Source organism: Sturnus vulgaris, chromosome 4 (assembly GCF_052056855.1).
Source record: "Sturnus vulgaris isolate bStuVul1 chromosome 4, bStuVul1.hap1, whole genome shotgun sequence".
Lineage (NCBI taxonomy): Eukaryota > Metazoa > Chordata > Aves > Passeriformes > Sturnidae > Sturnus > Sturnus vulgaris.
In genome coordinates this window covers 13,705,525-13,721,691 of record NC_142246.1, presented here as the reverse complement: position 1 = coordinate 13,721,691, position 16,167 = coordinate 13,705,525, and positions in this window count along the sequence as shown.

Genomic DNA, 16,167 nt, shown 5'->3' with positions numbered 1-16,167 from the left:
CCTAAAGTGTGTAATGGAAAACTGCTGTACTGAGAACACACCTGTTGGACTCAGCAAGCCTGGTTATAGATTATGAAATTTCATACAAAATTACTGGAAGTTTCAGAGCTTAAAAATGAATCCTCATGCTTGGCCAAAGATATTTTAAATGATTCATGCGTATTTAGGCCATTTAAAGGCTTGTTGGTGGCTATAAAACTTTACCCTGTTAAACCTTATCCTTCATTTATGAAGTCTGTTTCTAAAATGTATTCCATTACCCTGTCATTATTCATCATATTTCATAATTGCTCTCTCAAGAACATCTATTTTTAGCCATGGAAGTTATCTTATATAGTCATATTATCCAAAGATGGCTCTTTTCAAGCCAAATATAACACTTCCAAACAACCCTTTCAATTAAGGTTGTACTGATGCTGACAGTAGCCACTAGCAAATCCACAGGGGAAGAAATGAAAATGAATTAATCCAGCCCTAGATCTTGTCACCTAGTGATTAACCAGGCAATGGATCCTCTGAGAGATTGTCTGAGTCCTTTATCTCATTTTTAATCTTTAGTCTTCACACTGCCCTGTGTTCAAAATTTCCACTGTTTAGTTCTTTGCTATGTGAAACTTGATACCTAAAGTTGCTAAAGTATTGCTGGTGGTGCCCTACTTTTTGCTCTACTTGTGCTCTACTTTTTTGCTAGTGGTGTGTTGCTGTACATATCGTAACATTCATCTGTTTTGTTCTTATCTTACAAAAAATAGGCTGAACATTTGCGGATAAAATTATTGCAAGATTTGGGCACAAAACAAGCCTGAGAAATTCATGTTGTAATATGCAGTTTATAGAGTTATACAGACAAATTGTAAAACTGAGAGAGTCAAAACCGAAATCACTCCATAATCTTTAGCACTGATTAACAATATCATACATTTGAAGGAGTAATAGATAAAAAGACAATAACAGGATAAAAGGTGGATTAAACATGGACTATATATATTGCTGAAAGTCAAATGAAACTTGAAAGCATAGAGTACATTTTTGTTAGGGTTTCTCATTAATAATATACCATTAATTATAAGGAGTATTATTTTTATATATTACATAATTATTTTAATTTTTTTCCAGATATCTTGTCCAAACTATTAAAATTTTTGAGTTGTTTATAACGTGCACTGGTAGAATTTGCTTCACCTTGTTCATTTCTGCCATTGGGAAGGTAGAAACCAGCTGCTTCTTGAGTAGTCTTATGAAGCTACTCAAGATGGAAACGGAAAATGCTATTTTGAAGGCTAGTAAAACATAATTCCCTTCAATGAAATAACTGGGAGAATTTTAGGTAGGTAGTGTGTGATTACACATTTGCAATTTATTAAGTTTTCTTTCTGTCAGGCCAGAACACACATGCCATCCAGGTGCCTGGCTCAAGGCTGAGCTGGAGCATGTCTCTGTGCATGGGCAGTGAGTGCCTGTGTGCTCCTGGCTTTGGGTAGCTGCAGAAGAGAGAGCCACTGCCTCCAAAAGTAAGGGTTTGTTCATAATACGTGCATGTGCACACACAGAATGTGACATTGCTACAGAACAGCTAGAGGGGAAAAAGGAAATGAGCCACTCAAACAGGAGTTGTCCAGAAACATTCATTTGTTAAACAGAGAACCAGCCCTCTGCTCCTCCGCTTGGAAAAATTCCTGGTGAGGAGATGACTTGCTATGGATTTGTGAGGTAAAAGCTTCAATGGAAAATAAAATCTGGCTTCTGCTGCCTGGGTTGAGGCTCATTCCACTTATCCACTGGCATGACCTCACTGGGAGTGGAGTAAAAAGTTTTCCTTGGTTGATGCAATGTGCCACTGCTGCTTATTTGCCACCTTCCCTCCTGTCCTCAGAGATTACCTGCTCCTCCACCCACCAGCAGGCAATGACTCCTTCAGGGATGACGTACCTAGGCAGTCCCTGATGCCAATGATCAGGCATTGGAAACTCAGCCTTCCTGGACAGGATCTTAGCATGGTCCTTCCTGCCACAAAATATCAGACTGGACTGGAGGCTGACAGTGTCCAGAGCTAGAATAAAATGTTTTAGCAATAAAATCTTACATCAGAACATATATAAATGCCTTTCAAAATCCCTCTTCTGGGCACTGTAACAGATTCATCTGCCCCAGATGAGTGGACAATGAAGTATTTCCTCCTTCTGCACTCCAGGTCTCCATGGTGAATTCAGACACCAGACTGATGTACAACATCTCAGAGTCCTTTACACTGTCCTCTTGTCATTGTTCAATACATTTTCAGAGCACATGTAACTGAGATATTACATTTGCCTACATGATGACAAAATAGTTGTTATAAAGAAGGAAGTGTGAGTTGTTATTTACCAACAAAACTAGTGTAGTAACAAGAATGGAACACATCACAGCCTAACAGCTCTGTTGGAAGCAGGTTTTCTCCTTGTTGTTAATAACTTTTATAATGATTTGAACTGCTTTCTTTACACAGTCTTCCAGCTGCTCCCAAAGGAAACTTTTTCCTTGTTTAGTGCCTCCAAGTTTCTTGAAATGCTTGGATAAATGGTCCTCTGTAAGAGCCAAAGATTATTTTATCCATTGAACTTCAGAACATTAAAAATATCCCATCTGGTTAACTAGTGATTTGATTTTGGGTCACTGTGAAGTAAGTTTTATGTAATTTGCTGGGAAGGGTCTGGTGTTCACTGTGCTGCAGAATATTACTGAAATATAGGAATTGATACATTATTTTGTCACAGAAAAGGTGCATTTACATAAGCAAATGCCAGTTCCACCTTTATTATGAAATTAAACAGAGCCAAGGCACTTCCTGGATATTGAAATTCAGACATCTATATTGTTAAATTGGCCCTGGTCAACATGCACTTTTGTAAAGCAGTTCCTATGTTCAACCTGGAATTTAACTAAGGTCCAGGATTAGCTAGAAAGTTTAGTGATATGGAGTCAGAACAGCTACATGCATGTTTAAGATACTAGTGAAGATCTCATATGTATAAAACGTGCATATTTCTTCAATGATCTTAGAAAATGAGACGTTGGAAGCAAATATTAGAGTCTTCACATTTTTTGGTGAAGCAGCTAACAACTGCTTTCAGGTCATTGCAGTTACCTGGGATGTGCTTGAGAAGGATAAGATGATTGTTTTTAGCAATGGTCTAATGAGTGCTGATTGCATTTGTGTCTGTGTTTGAAAAAAGGACCATTCTGAGTACTAAGGTGAAAAAGTTGTACTTTGATGGTTGCATGTAAAGTAAGTAAATTAGTGAAAATATATTAGTCAATATAAAAGATACTGACATGTACTGATGTTTGTTTTAAGACAACATTCCAAGGTGGACTATTTTTCCCATCAGGCTGTAAATTTTGGACAGAAAATGTTGATTGTTGAGAAAAGATGTTCTTTGCTGTCAATAAATTGTATTCGTTTCTGTTGAAGCCAAGACAACAGAAGTAGAAGAAATGTCACTGTAGTTTCTAAACTCTGTAAAGCAGGTAGACTGATTTGCAGTCTATCATCTCATAGCTGAAGTCAAGCACAAGGAGACAACTAATAATCCATGTCCCTTTGCAATCCCATTTCCAGTCTCATGTGTGCCTGTCCAACACTTACAGAGATCATAGAGCACCCACTTCCACTGAGGATTAGATGATCTCATGGCAAAGCCTTACCTTTTGTAAATAGAAGAGTAGGAAGACTTAAGACCACAGGAAATTACCATCATAGAGTCATTTACACATAAGTGGAAAGTGGTAGGAATTGATGTAGGAAAGATCCTTTTCAAAATTTAAGTTTATTCTTAACATAGTCTTAGTTCTGATTTTCTCATCTGAGATTATGTTACTACTATATGCATATATTTATAATATTTTCTGAAACTAATTTAGCCACAATCTATCTAAATTAATATTTTTTGGGTTTAGCTGATAAAAATGTAGAGTGAAAGCAATGGTAAAAATAGATTATGTTGTGTTTGGTTGTGTTAAATTTTTAGTTTTTCATATTTCAGAAAGAGACATGGAACCAAGTCCATTGAAGGTTCTGCAGATAGTAAGAGACAACTAAATCACTGTTCCTGCCAATCAAAAAATTAGATTATTTTTTCGAAACACTGTAAAATTGTGAAGCAGAAAACAGAGTGGTTGGGGGGGGTGTGAAGAATTAAACTAGAATAAATTAGGTTTCTCTGTTGATAATATTCAGATGCAAATATTTTTTCAGGAAAATAATACTTTGAGAAAAAAGAAAAGGATGAACCTCCTCATTTTCTCTAACAAAACAAAGTTTCAACATGAGGCAAAGCTTTTAGTCATATTTTACTTGTCATCCAATATTGTAGTTTCGTGGTTAAAATAATAATTAAATCCAATATTGATTCACATCTAATCTCTATGAAATCTAGCAATAGTGACAGTAAGGATCTTTTTGAGAAAAGAAAAACAAACAACAAGGCCCATGTAGTACATGGGGTGAAATTCTGGTCTCTTGGAAGCAAATAGTAAAATTCTCGTTGACTCCAAAGGGGTCAGGATCTCTTCCCCTTTCCCTCCACCCCCAGTGTGTAACCACAGCTGTGCTTTTGCTAAGCCACATGCAAGAACAACTTATGAATCACATCTGGTGACCCTGTTTGGCATCTCAGCAGAGAAAACATCAGGAATATTAACCCTTTGTTACGTAAATTAAAACAAAAAGACTTCTGGGCTCCATGGATAATGCAAAAACTAAGAGAAAGAAAATAGAATAAAAATATTTTAAGGGAATGGAAAATCAGGACCACAGTGAAAGACAAAAGCTGCTGAGGCATTATAACTACAAAATTTAAGAATAAACAGATTTTTCTTTCTCTCTTAAGTTTAGCTGCCAATGTAACTAGATAAATTTCTTTGGTTTGTTTCCACTTGTTCTCACTGACGCATGCTGGCAATAGCCTTTGTAGAATTTCAGGCTCTTTGGAGTCAGTGTCTTGATCTTCTGTCAAAACCTCTTCGTTTTCCAAGAACCTCTTAATTTTCCATTTCCTCCTTGGCAAAGCTTAAAACCATATCCAAAAGCGGTATTAGCATTTTTTCACCTGAGACATTGGAATTTCCACCATCACTGGACTTCTTTCCTTTTTCTGTCTTTGGAAGATATCTTGTTAAAATCCAATGTTAATATCCAAGCCACTGCTCTTTCCCTCCTCCCCCTTTTTGGGAGGTGTGTGTATATTTTACTCTGGGAAGGAATTTCATAGTCTGAAATTTAAATTATAGCTATCTATATCCTGGGCTGGATGAGCCTTTTATATATAAACATTCCCAAAACAAAACATTTGTTATCAGAATGTAAAAGGCAGCACTGTACTTTCTCACTGACTAGGTATCAAACAGTATGCATAAAGACACAAAATTCATGCATTTTAACCTCGCTATGAGGTTTATGCTAGTAATTTTACATATATGACTTGTCATATGTGGAGAACTTTAGAGTAAGTAGAAAAATATACCACACAGAGCATTACAGACCACTAGAGATAAGAATATAAGTCAGCCACATTCTCCTGACATCATTAAGGCCATTTCTATCTCATTGCTCTGATTTCTTCTATTTAAATAGATTGTACTAGGCTGTAGAATATGTTAATTATGTCTAGGGGGTGAAAGGCCCTGACTTGCTGGGCCTTGTGGAGTCGCAGAGCTGAATTTGACAGGAAAGATGCTGTGTACCAGAAGCAGCAGAGTCCTCTAAATTATGAATGGTGGTGTATCAGCACACTGGACATGTCTGGTTGAAGTCTAGCTCCCCTAAGTGTTTGATCTTTCAGCCATCTCTTTTGGAAATGGTATCTTTGCTCTTTGTTGTGAGCATCTGGCTGCTTCCTAGTGGGATCATGGCCACAATCTCACTGGATATACCAATGTCTAAACCCACTGAAATCAGATGCTTCAAAACAGACACTTGTCAGTATAGAAATAGTTCTAAACAATTTAATCTCTTTAACTCCAGGAAACAATTAAAATGCAATTACAGTTACATTACAGATGCACAGTAAAAAACTAGTAGGTTTTATTGTTTTTTCCCTGTCAACACAACAATCTGAGATAAAAGTTAGAAAAAGTAGACATATTTTCAATAAATAGAATATAAAGTTAAAAAGACTATCTGAAAAGGTTAATATAAGATGTGTGTATTCTGAACATCTGTGAATGAAATTTCTTATCATATTAATGTAGCATGGCAAGTTCATACAGAGTATGAGGATATCCATCAGCTGTAGAGAGAGTAATATAATGATGAAGAAATAGCACTATATCATAATGTAAAGAATTCAGTGAATATAAAAGTCAGCACAGAGAGAATTAATAGAATAGATGCAGCAAAATGTTTCTGTTTATTAGAATACTAGTGCAGTTTTTAAGCTATTAACAGTCCAATAATAAAAATAATATTGAACAATGTTGCTTGAGAAATTCACAGTAATATTACACTTTTTCCCAACATTTTCAAATCTTTTTCCTTGCAGAGAATTCTGATATTGGAATTAAATTCAGTATGAAAGCACATGTTACAGTTTTAATAACCTATGACAGAATTTCCTACTTTTCAAAAACTTATTAATGTTGAGGTGTGAAGTGTCAGCAGGCACAAGTAGGGCAACCAAGACTTAGAAATGGTTGTAATGGGGCATTTCAATTATCTGCATAGAAATTTATCCTTTCCAGTGGACGATTTAGAGAGAGAACTTCTTGACCTTTTAGACTATAATTTTTATAGCAGTTGGTTCTACAGCACACATGAGGGAATGTTACTCAGTCCTATGTAATATACAAGTGTTGGTTCATAAAGTAACTATCGCTGAGCCACTAATTAATGGTGACCACAGCATAATTAAGTTCAACATTCTCAAGGGAGTGATTGAATCAAATGTGGGACTGTGACACTAAACTTTTGATAATGAAAATTTTTTCAAGGGGAAAGTTAGTTAAAAAAACCCTAAAGTCAAAAGTGAGGAAATTAAAATCCTTACACCCAGCATGGAGGCTTCTTAGGCATCCCAAGAGTCACAGAGGAATGAATGCATCTTAACAAAATATAAAATAGAAAGCCATTTAAAAGCTAGTACAGTTAGATTGCAAGGTTCAAGATGTTATTTAAGACAAAATGGTAGCTTTCAGAAAACTGAAATAGAGCACAATTCAAGGAAAGGACCAGATATTAAGAACTTTGAGAATTCCAGAATTTTGGGAATTCTGGAGGTAAAAGGTAAGGTATAAGATGATGAGTCATAAATGCCTCTGAAAATCCTAACAGTATATTTGTGTGTGTCTCAGTTGGGAATTGTGTCAGAAAATTCAAAATGATTCAGATGAATAATTTTCTCATCAAGTTATGGATAATATGGATACAGTGAGGCTGGGAGATCTGAAAGAAAATAGTCAAAGGAATTCACTGTTAATAAACTGATGAACTGGGAAGCATTAGTACACAAGGCCTTCTAAGAACTCAGATGGGAAAAAAGGAGGCAGTGGAACTGTTAGTAGAAAAGAACAATTTCATATGATCTGTGATTCTAAGCTGAAATGTGGAATAGTAGCAAATGTTTAAAAAGTACTTGAGTCACTTAGAGAATTGCAGGTGGCTTTAGTTGGAAGAATTGATTAGAATAATCAGTATGAAAAATTGTAAAGTTGTTTTCCTAATTTTTTTTGCTTTACTTTAAACAGAAACAAACCCTATATGAGAGGCTGCTGGAAAAATGAGGAAGCCCTGGCTAAGGGCCAACATAGCATGAACACAGAGAAGAAATGGAGCAGAAAGTGGCAAAAGAGGCAGGAGCTGCTGCCTGGCTCTGGATGCAGCGCAGGTCCAGCAGCACTGGGCTGAAGATTTGCCCTTTCCCCTCACCCCAGCGAAGCTGGTAAGTGATTTAGCACCCTGAGTGCTTCAGGATCTTATTAGCAGGCTCTGGTTTGGGGTCCAAATGCAGACATCACACTGGTTACGTGTATTAACCTCCTGGTAGCCCTCACCATTTAAACAGCACTATCTCGGCCTGACAGAGACAGCCCCTCTAATTGTGCCTGATGGTCCTCATGCATAAGGTGACCCAAAAACTAAATGTCATCATGGTGAGGCCTCAGTTACATTATATAAATACTATTTCTGTTTCCAAACAAATAGAATCTTTTTCTTCAGTTAGATCTCTGCACTGCAGTAGTCCGACCTCTTTCAACAGAGCTGATACGGAAATCTGAATTAAAGTCTTGGATGTGATCTACAACCAGGCCTTGTTAAACAAGTCTGATAATGGAAACAACATTAACTGAAGTGTCTTCTGGAGGGATATAATGATATTCCAGTGTGAACAAACTCCAGGTCCTGTATTTTATATGCTGATTTTTTAGATAGCTAGTATATAAGAGTGAGTCTTCTATCATTCTGCCTTCTGAAGGATACAGATTCATGATATACTTTCAGAGAAAATCTGACTTTCCAGAGAGAGGAACATAAACAGAGAGAAAACACATGGCCATTTAAAATAGCTTATGCATTTGTAGAATAATTTTCATGAAAAATATTATGTCCTAAAGGAAACATAGAGCTGTTGGTGTTGATGGAAAGAGCTTAGTCGCACTCAGTTTCTGTAACTTGCATAATTCACTTACAGCTTTAGTTTTCATGAATAATGCTGTCATTCCAAAGTCATGTCAACAATAATGCCTTTACACCAATCCATTGGTGTTTTGCATGTGCATACACGCAGTACATGTAGTTACTATCCAGATAATAAACCATCAGACTGGAGACTAAATTCATTTATCTTGCACCTTGACATCCTCCCATACACTAATCCATTTCCACTGGGACTGTTTTTAACAATCTGACCCTCCCAGCAATTAAGAACAGCTGCCATTTTTTTTTTAAACAAACCTGCCAGGAAAATATTTCTTGCTTTCCTCACAAACCTGGAATTCTGAGCCACCCTCCCACCCCCAAATTACATTGGACTGATTCCCAGGACATGTAATGTTCAGTCCTGGGCTAATGACTGGTTTAAATTTCAATAACCCACAGTTCGTTAGGACCAGAAATATATTACACCATGGTAGAGATGGGATTCCCCCTTTTCCAACAGGATATGGCCTTTTTTTATCTCTGCTAGACTCGCTAGTATATAAAATACCAGAGCTTAAAAGTTAAAGTTATGTAGGTGCTGGTTAATGTTTTAAAATATTTTGTATTGGGCTGCTGCCTACAGCAGCAACTATGACTGAGGCCCCAGTGAAGAGCTCTTGCAGAAGCATGTGGTCACAGATGTTCCTCACCATGGGCACTTCCTGCTCAAAAAAGAGAAGGGAGTTGGTGAAATTGAGTTAACTATAGTCCTAAAAAAGGTTAGTACCAAGCTGCAATTCAATGCCATGACCCAGATCCTGATCTTCTGTCCAAGCCTCATGAAAGCCTCAACTCCCGGCTAAAAATACTACTTTTAACTGCATTTTCCAGCTGAAGCTGGGGCATGTGAATTTGTGATCTTTAGGCAATATAGGCGCTGAAATCTTTAGGCTTTGTAGGCACTGAGAAAAGTGACTCCATCAAAGAGCTGAAAAATCCTGCAGTATGGGTAAACCCATAAGTTTATTTGTGTCATGATGTAAAACACCTGCTGGTGTGAAGTGGCCTGAAGATTTTATTGCTGCTCCATGGTCAACTCATGAAGTCAGACATATGTGACTCATGTGCTCATCTTATTCCCACTAGCACCCAATATTTCATTTATCTGCTCTGTTGAAAAGATGTCAGTGCTTTTATGGTTTTTTTCATTTAATCTTCACAGTGTACCTGTCATCAGTATTGAATTGGTGCCTCTTACTGACATGTGCCTGCCATGGTGTAAATAATCTCATGCCAAATGATATGTCTACACTTTGGGTACCAGGTGGTTTAGAGGACAGAGAGCAGAACACAACCCATCACAAGAAAAGAGGAGTAAAATCGTTGTTTAATCACTTTGAGCCTAGGAAAAACAATCAAACCATATTCTTCAGAAGAGCTTGGGTGTTTTCCTCATTAAAGCAAGGGAGAAAACAGCTTGACTGCCCTGTGAGAGTATGATAGGTGTAAACGGTGATGAAAGGAAGGCCTCCTTCTCTATGGCCTTTCACTGGTATGGAAAGATGGATTTAAACAAATTTTTGCTGTGGTGACCTCTGGCCATTGTGTCAAACTCATAATGTGCAAAGCTACACCATCTTAAAAAACGTAGGGAGTTGAGACCATCTCTGCAACGATCACAGCAAGTTCAAAATAGTGAAGAAGTGACCTTCAGAACACCTTAATCCAGAAGTCTTTGGCCCTTGCTCTTGGCATATCAGCAGCATCTCAGAATTTTTCTTAGCAAATAGAAATGAGACCAGCTTCCTAAAACTATCAGATAATAGCAAAGTATTCAGCTCTGCATGCAGGTATATCTCCTTCATAAAAATAGATGTTTACTGGTAGCTGTTTTTTTGTTTGTTTGTTTGTTTCATGCTTTCATGGATTTGTTCTCAGCAAATCATTAAAAGAGTGATGACTTACTGCACTGCTTTTTAAAATCTAGTCACAAACCACAATCGCTAACAGGAAATGGAATGTTTACTTGAGTTTATTATACAAGGGTCTGGATATGAGCTGTGGGATTTTTACACCTCATAGCAACGGTATTACAATTTATTTACATCTTCATGTTGGCAGCTGCACAAACTCTTATGAAATAGGACAATCACACCTTAGGGAGCAGTAATTATAGGCAAAGGTATAAATAGTATAAAGAAGTGCATGCATTTGGCACTTAAGTCGAAGAGAATAGAAACTATTCTGGCAAATCTTCAAAAACATGGACTCTTGTTCATTATGAGGGCATGAACTAATTAAAAAGGACTTGTCAGAATCAGCTGCGTGAATAAATTCTAGGTCAATTCTGGCACACTTGAGCTCCAAACCCACGAAGAGCAAAGTTGTTTTAGTGATGTCATAATTTGGACGTTCAGAGTATGATATCATTTTTGACAGAATTAATGCAGAATTAATACCATATGTATAAGCACTAATAGGTATTGAATTGAATACCCAGTGATAGGTCTATGTTGGTTTCCAAAGTAACAGTCTGGTTTTTTTCTTCAGAATGCTTACATTAATATAATGTCAGAAGGCAAATTCAAAATACATTTCAACACTTTTATAAGAAAGCATTTAAGTTTTACATCTTTACCTCTATTTCAAAAGATGCTTAATAAGAAAATTTCAATTCAACTTCAGTTCAATTTTTAATAGTGACAATAGTGTCATAAGAAATTATTTTAAGGGGATTGTAAAAATTGTCACCATTGATAGCTGCAAGGAGAATCCTTCTGAGGATTAGTGGCTTCATTTAGAAATAATTTATACATAAATACATATATATATGTATAATATAATACAATATATATTTTTATATATTTATGTATATTTATTCTTACACAAGGAATCCCGAAGTTAAAATGTAGCTGCATTTTGCAGCTATTTAGTTCCTAGTTGCTGTCACTGACCAGGTGTTACCCATTCTCAAGTGCTTTGGCTCCCATCTCCTTTCTTTCCCAGCCATGATATATTAAATTCTTTCACTGTTATCCATGGTGGTTCTTAAGGTCTTCCTCTTTAGTTTTTCTTCCCCTCAGGATATAGTTATAATTTGAGGATTTAAGATTGAAACAGGCTGAGCTAAAGAGCTAGTGAACAGAGGTAGTGTAGGGATATGGAAATGTTTGCTGGTTGAGCTAAACATAAGAATTAAAAGCAAAAGTTGACCCTGGGGTGAAGAAGCTCTCTTGATACTGAGTACTAGTGTAGTAAGCTCAGAAAAGAAATTTAACACCAACAATGGGAAGAGTCGCATGTGAGGAAACTGCCTCCATTCTACATTTATAGGGGAAGGATTTGAATTAAATGTCTAAAAGAAGAAAAAGATTGTGGACTTCTAAGTGTATGAGAAAGTCATCTCCATATTCAGCAGTAATAGGAAGAGTAAACAAATTACTAATAACTAGAAAAGCTAGAGAAGTGAAGAGGAACTCTCCTTTTGTCCATGTGCATCCCTTGTCTCCCCACTGAGGCTGTAGAAAGAAGGCTAAAGATAGAGAGAATGACAAAACAGATATTGAAAAATAAGGAATAGCTTCCATGTCAAGAATAATTAAATAGACTACGACCCCTTATGCTAGAAAAGAGGTAACTGAAGTACAGTGATTGCAAAGACAATGTCAGTTTAGCATATTACCAAGGCACTCCCAGAATAAGTGAAATAAATATTATCATATAAAAATCTCACATCAGATTCACAACAAAAGGGAAGGAATAATTTAAATTAATTTTCTTTGGGGTGTAATTTTATGGTAGAATTCATTGTCAATGTTTAGGTGTGTCAGAAAATGATACAAATTAGTTTTAATGCTGCACACTGGATATGGCTCTTAGTGAGTACTACCTCTTGTTAATGGTCTTGCTTTGTGTCTGCAAGTTATTGTCCAGGCTCTTCTGACAAGCAGGGAAATTGCAAATCAGTATACCTTCTATTTATTCATGTACTGAACAGTACTTCAGTGTGCCAGAGAGAGGGTGGGCATGGTCAGGAGCAGACAGAAGGACAAACTTTGAGTGAAATGCCTTTTTGGTGATGGAGAAGTAAGCAGGTTTATCATATGCAATGACTTCGTTCTGTTTAGGCACTAAGATGGGTATGGATTCAGGGCTGATTTACTGACAAGCAGTCACTCCCACCCCATCCTGCACTGCAGAAGTGCAAGGCTTGCACTTCTGATCATAGCCAGAATCCCAGCTCAAAGAAAGTTGGATGATGCATTAAAGGTGTTTATTCTCTCACTCAGCTGAGTGCTTACTGCCAGTAGTCTGGCCCAGTGCTAATGCACCTTATGGAAACTTTTGTAGTTGTCCATAGTTTTGTAATGGGTACAGTATATTCTGGAGAAACACACGATTTGGTTTTCAGAAAAGATCACTGAAAATGAAGGCAAGATAAGGAGAAGATCTGAAGTCCCTCTCCACTTTCTTGCTGATGATTAAAAGGCAAATTGAAGTCAAGACTATTTTCAACTTCCTATAATATACCTCCTGATTTTCTTTGACTCCTTTCCAAGTTCTGTGGTTTTAAACAAAGAGCACGTAACTATCTGGAAAGCAAACCAGTGTTCATTGCACTTGCACCTGCCTTGGATTCCACTCTTTTGTTTTCATATTACCCCTCTGGGTTTCTGATAAATTCATAATATGTTCCAGGCTACCTTTTCATCATCTAGCCACAAAAGCACAGATCTTCATGGGAGGTTTCACAGAATGCATTAAGTATGCAGGATTCCTTTATTGCTTAAGTAAGAAAAGCAAACTATCATTTACAGGGAAATCAGAGCATCAAAGGGGGAAGCAAAAAGATTTAATTATACAGTAGCTGCACATTTGTTGCATCTAGTGGAAGGATTTTGCTTTACTTCAATCTTAAAGATTTTAGATACTGTAATATGTGAGGAAAACAGGCAAGGACAGTGAGGAATAAGAATGGTTTCTTTCTATTTCAACAACAACCAAATCAAACTCCTATTTCTTTAGTCCATTCTGTCTTAATTTATGCACTTCAAATTTGAATGATATTCACAAAACCTGTAGCTTCTTCCACTTGTAGTGATATAGATATTTTTGATTGAGTATGTAATATTCTGAGTGACTTTATTTCTCATTTCATAGGATTTCTCCCAAGCATAAACATCAATATGATTACAATTCTCATATTTCTGTTTCTCTCACTATGATGGTTTCCACACCCAAATTTTCAGTGGTCCTGCTTTTTTTCCCCCGGCATATTGCCTAAATGGGAAAATTTTTATAAAGAGGAATGTTTTACATTTGCTCTTAAGCTAGCAATGTCTGGACTTGTTTTGCCTTGGGGAAAGGAATGGGATGGTCAGATCTATATGTGGAAACACCGCAAGTATCTGTATCTGTGGGTGAAAGATGGCCTCAGTGAAGAAACATTCTATACTTTTTCTGGCTTAGAGAACTTCACCCATTACCATGAACAGAAAAACCCATGAAGGTCTTGAGGTAGCCAGGCCACAGAATAACAGTAACATCTTGTAATGACTCACTTTATGTGTTCATTAGCCATGAATTGGTGTGTGAGAGGGAGAGAGGACTTAATCCTTTTTTGGAGACACAGCCCTACTGACCAGCATTGTAATGAAATGTAACTGTATCTTTTCCCACAGACTTGGTAACTGAAAGACAGTCCAGTCTGGGATTTTTAAACATGATATTCAAATATAATTTCATATTCTATTTGGTATGTGTTCCCATTTGTGGCTCTGAAGTCCAGGCTAATATCCCACTTGGGCTTTAGTTTACAAACTCTTCTTGTGCGTTTCTTACTCTTCTGTTTCTTACTCTGCTTATCCATTGCTTGAACTAATTCTCCCCTGAAGTTACACTATTATCAACTTGTGAATACAGCATTATTAAAGATAATAGAAGATTAGAAGAAGAATAGGTGATTCTTCAGCCTCTGCAAACATTTACCCTCCCACCACACCTCCTACACATTCCAAAATATAATTCCAGACTCTTGAACATGGTTATTAGATATGTGTTTGTACATTTTCATGTCACACCGACATTAGGATATTACGATCTTCCAGATGTTCATGTACAAATGAAGGACGTGCCAGTGACTGTGGGCTTTTATATTGGTCCCTGACTGAAGTCACCTGAAAATTTGCCATAAGCATAATCAGTGCCATTAGAACCCTGGAAAGATAAGACCAAAGTAAGTGCATAATAACGTTATTTATTATAATTAACATTAAGATTACTGTTCAGTGCTTCAGCAACATAAGCAACAGGTAATTGAAGATTTCAGTTTCCCAGGGAAATAAAATATTTTTCCTGGCATCATATAATGTTCTTTCACACTTTTTACGATGTCCAATGTATTTTAGGAGATCTTTTTTAAGAGGCCTGTCTTTTTTAAGATCCTTTTGATGTGTTTTGTTTCAAATATGTACTTTTAATGGGTTGAATATGCTGAGAATATTAAAGGCACACGTAGGGAAAAAGGCATAAACAGATAAATAAAGAATACAAATACAAAGAGTACATGGTTATCATCAATGTCAATTCAACCATTTTAATAAAGGTTTCTTTTAAGAGACCATGTAACCTTCTTCTGACCTTTAAAAGAGAAATGCCCAAACTTTACTTAGTTGAGAATCATACGCTACTTCAAATGAGTAATTTAACATGTTGGCTAATAAACTTGAGCTGCATTTTATTTCAAGTTCCAGTTTAAGTTTGAGTCTGTTTAGGATTTCCAGACCTTTAGATACATAACAGCTCATTATAAATGTTATGAGAGTTCTGCTAGATGTTTCCATCTTTAGGAGGAAAACAATTTCAAGGCTGAGAAAAAAAAAAAGTTAAGTACAACATAGACTTGCAAAACAGAAGGCTGACTTGGACATCAAGCATCCAGTCCCCTATATGCTAAGTAACCATAAAGGTCCCACTTCTGAGTTGGTTAAACATCTTAAAAGAGAGAAATTTTTACTGCAATTGCAGTCTGTGATTTAACACTCATCCAGATCCTTTGCTGACACGTAGAGTCTGTGTTTTATTCCCCAGATTAAATGAGCTGGCTAATAACTATTTTTTTTCTTTTGTTAATATTTTTTTTTATTGGCTGTTATTTGCTTTAAGTAGTTCTTCATCTGCTTTGATGTTTACATCTTTTGAATTAGGAAATACCAGTTCACCATGGTGCACTGGTGTAGATGGCCTGTTTGAAGAATATTACCAGAAGGGAATCCTAAGTTCCTTCCTTACAAAGGAGTTGCAAGAGAAAGAAGTGGGAAGAGAGTGTCATTTCAGATACAGTCAGGAAATAGATATTCTGGAGAAAGAGTCCTATTAGGTTCACAGAAGAAGCTATCCACCTGTGTTTTATCAGATTATTGCAAAATTATTTGTATTTGTAGTGCATCATTCATACGAGAATGAAGAGCTCTCACTTTGTTCTGCTCTCTCTGTTGGTTTGTTCTGCTCCTTCCTTTCATGGATTGTAATTTTTAAATGATTCTCTCAAATGTTGC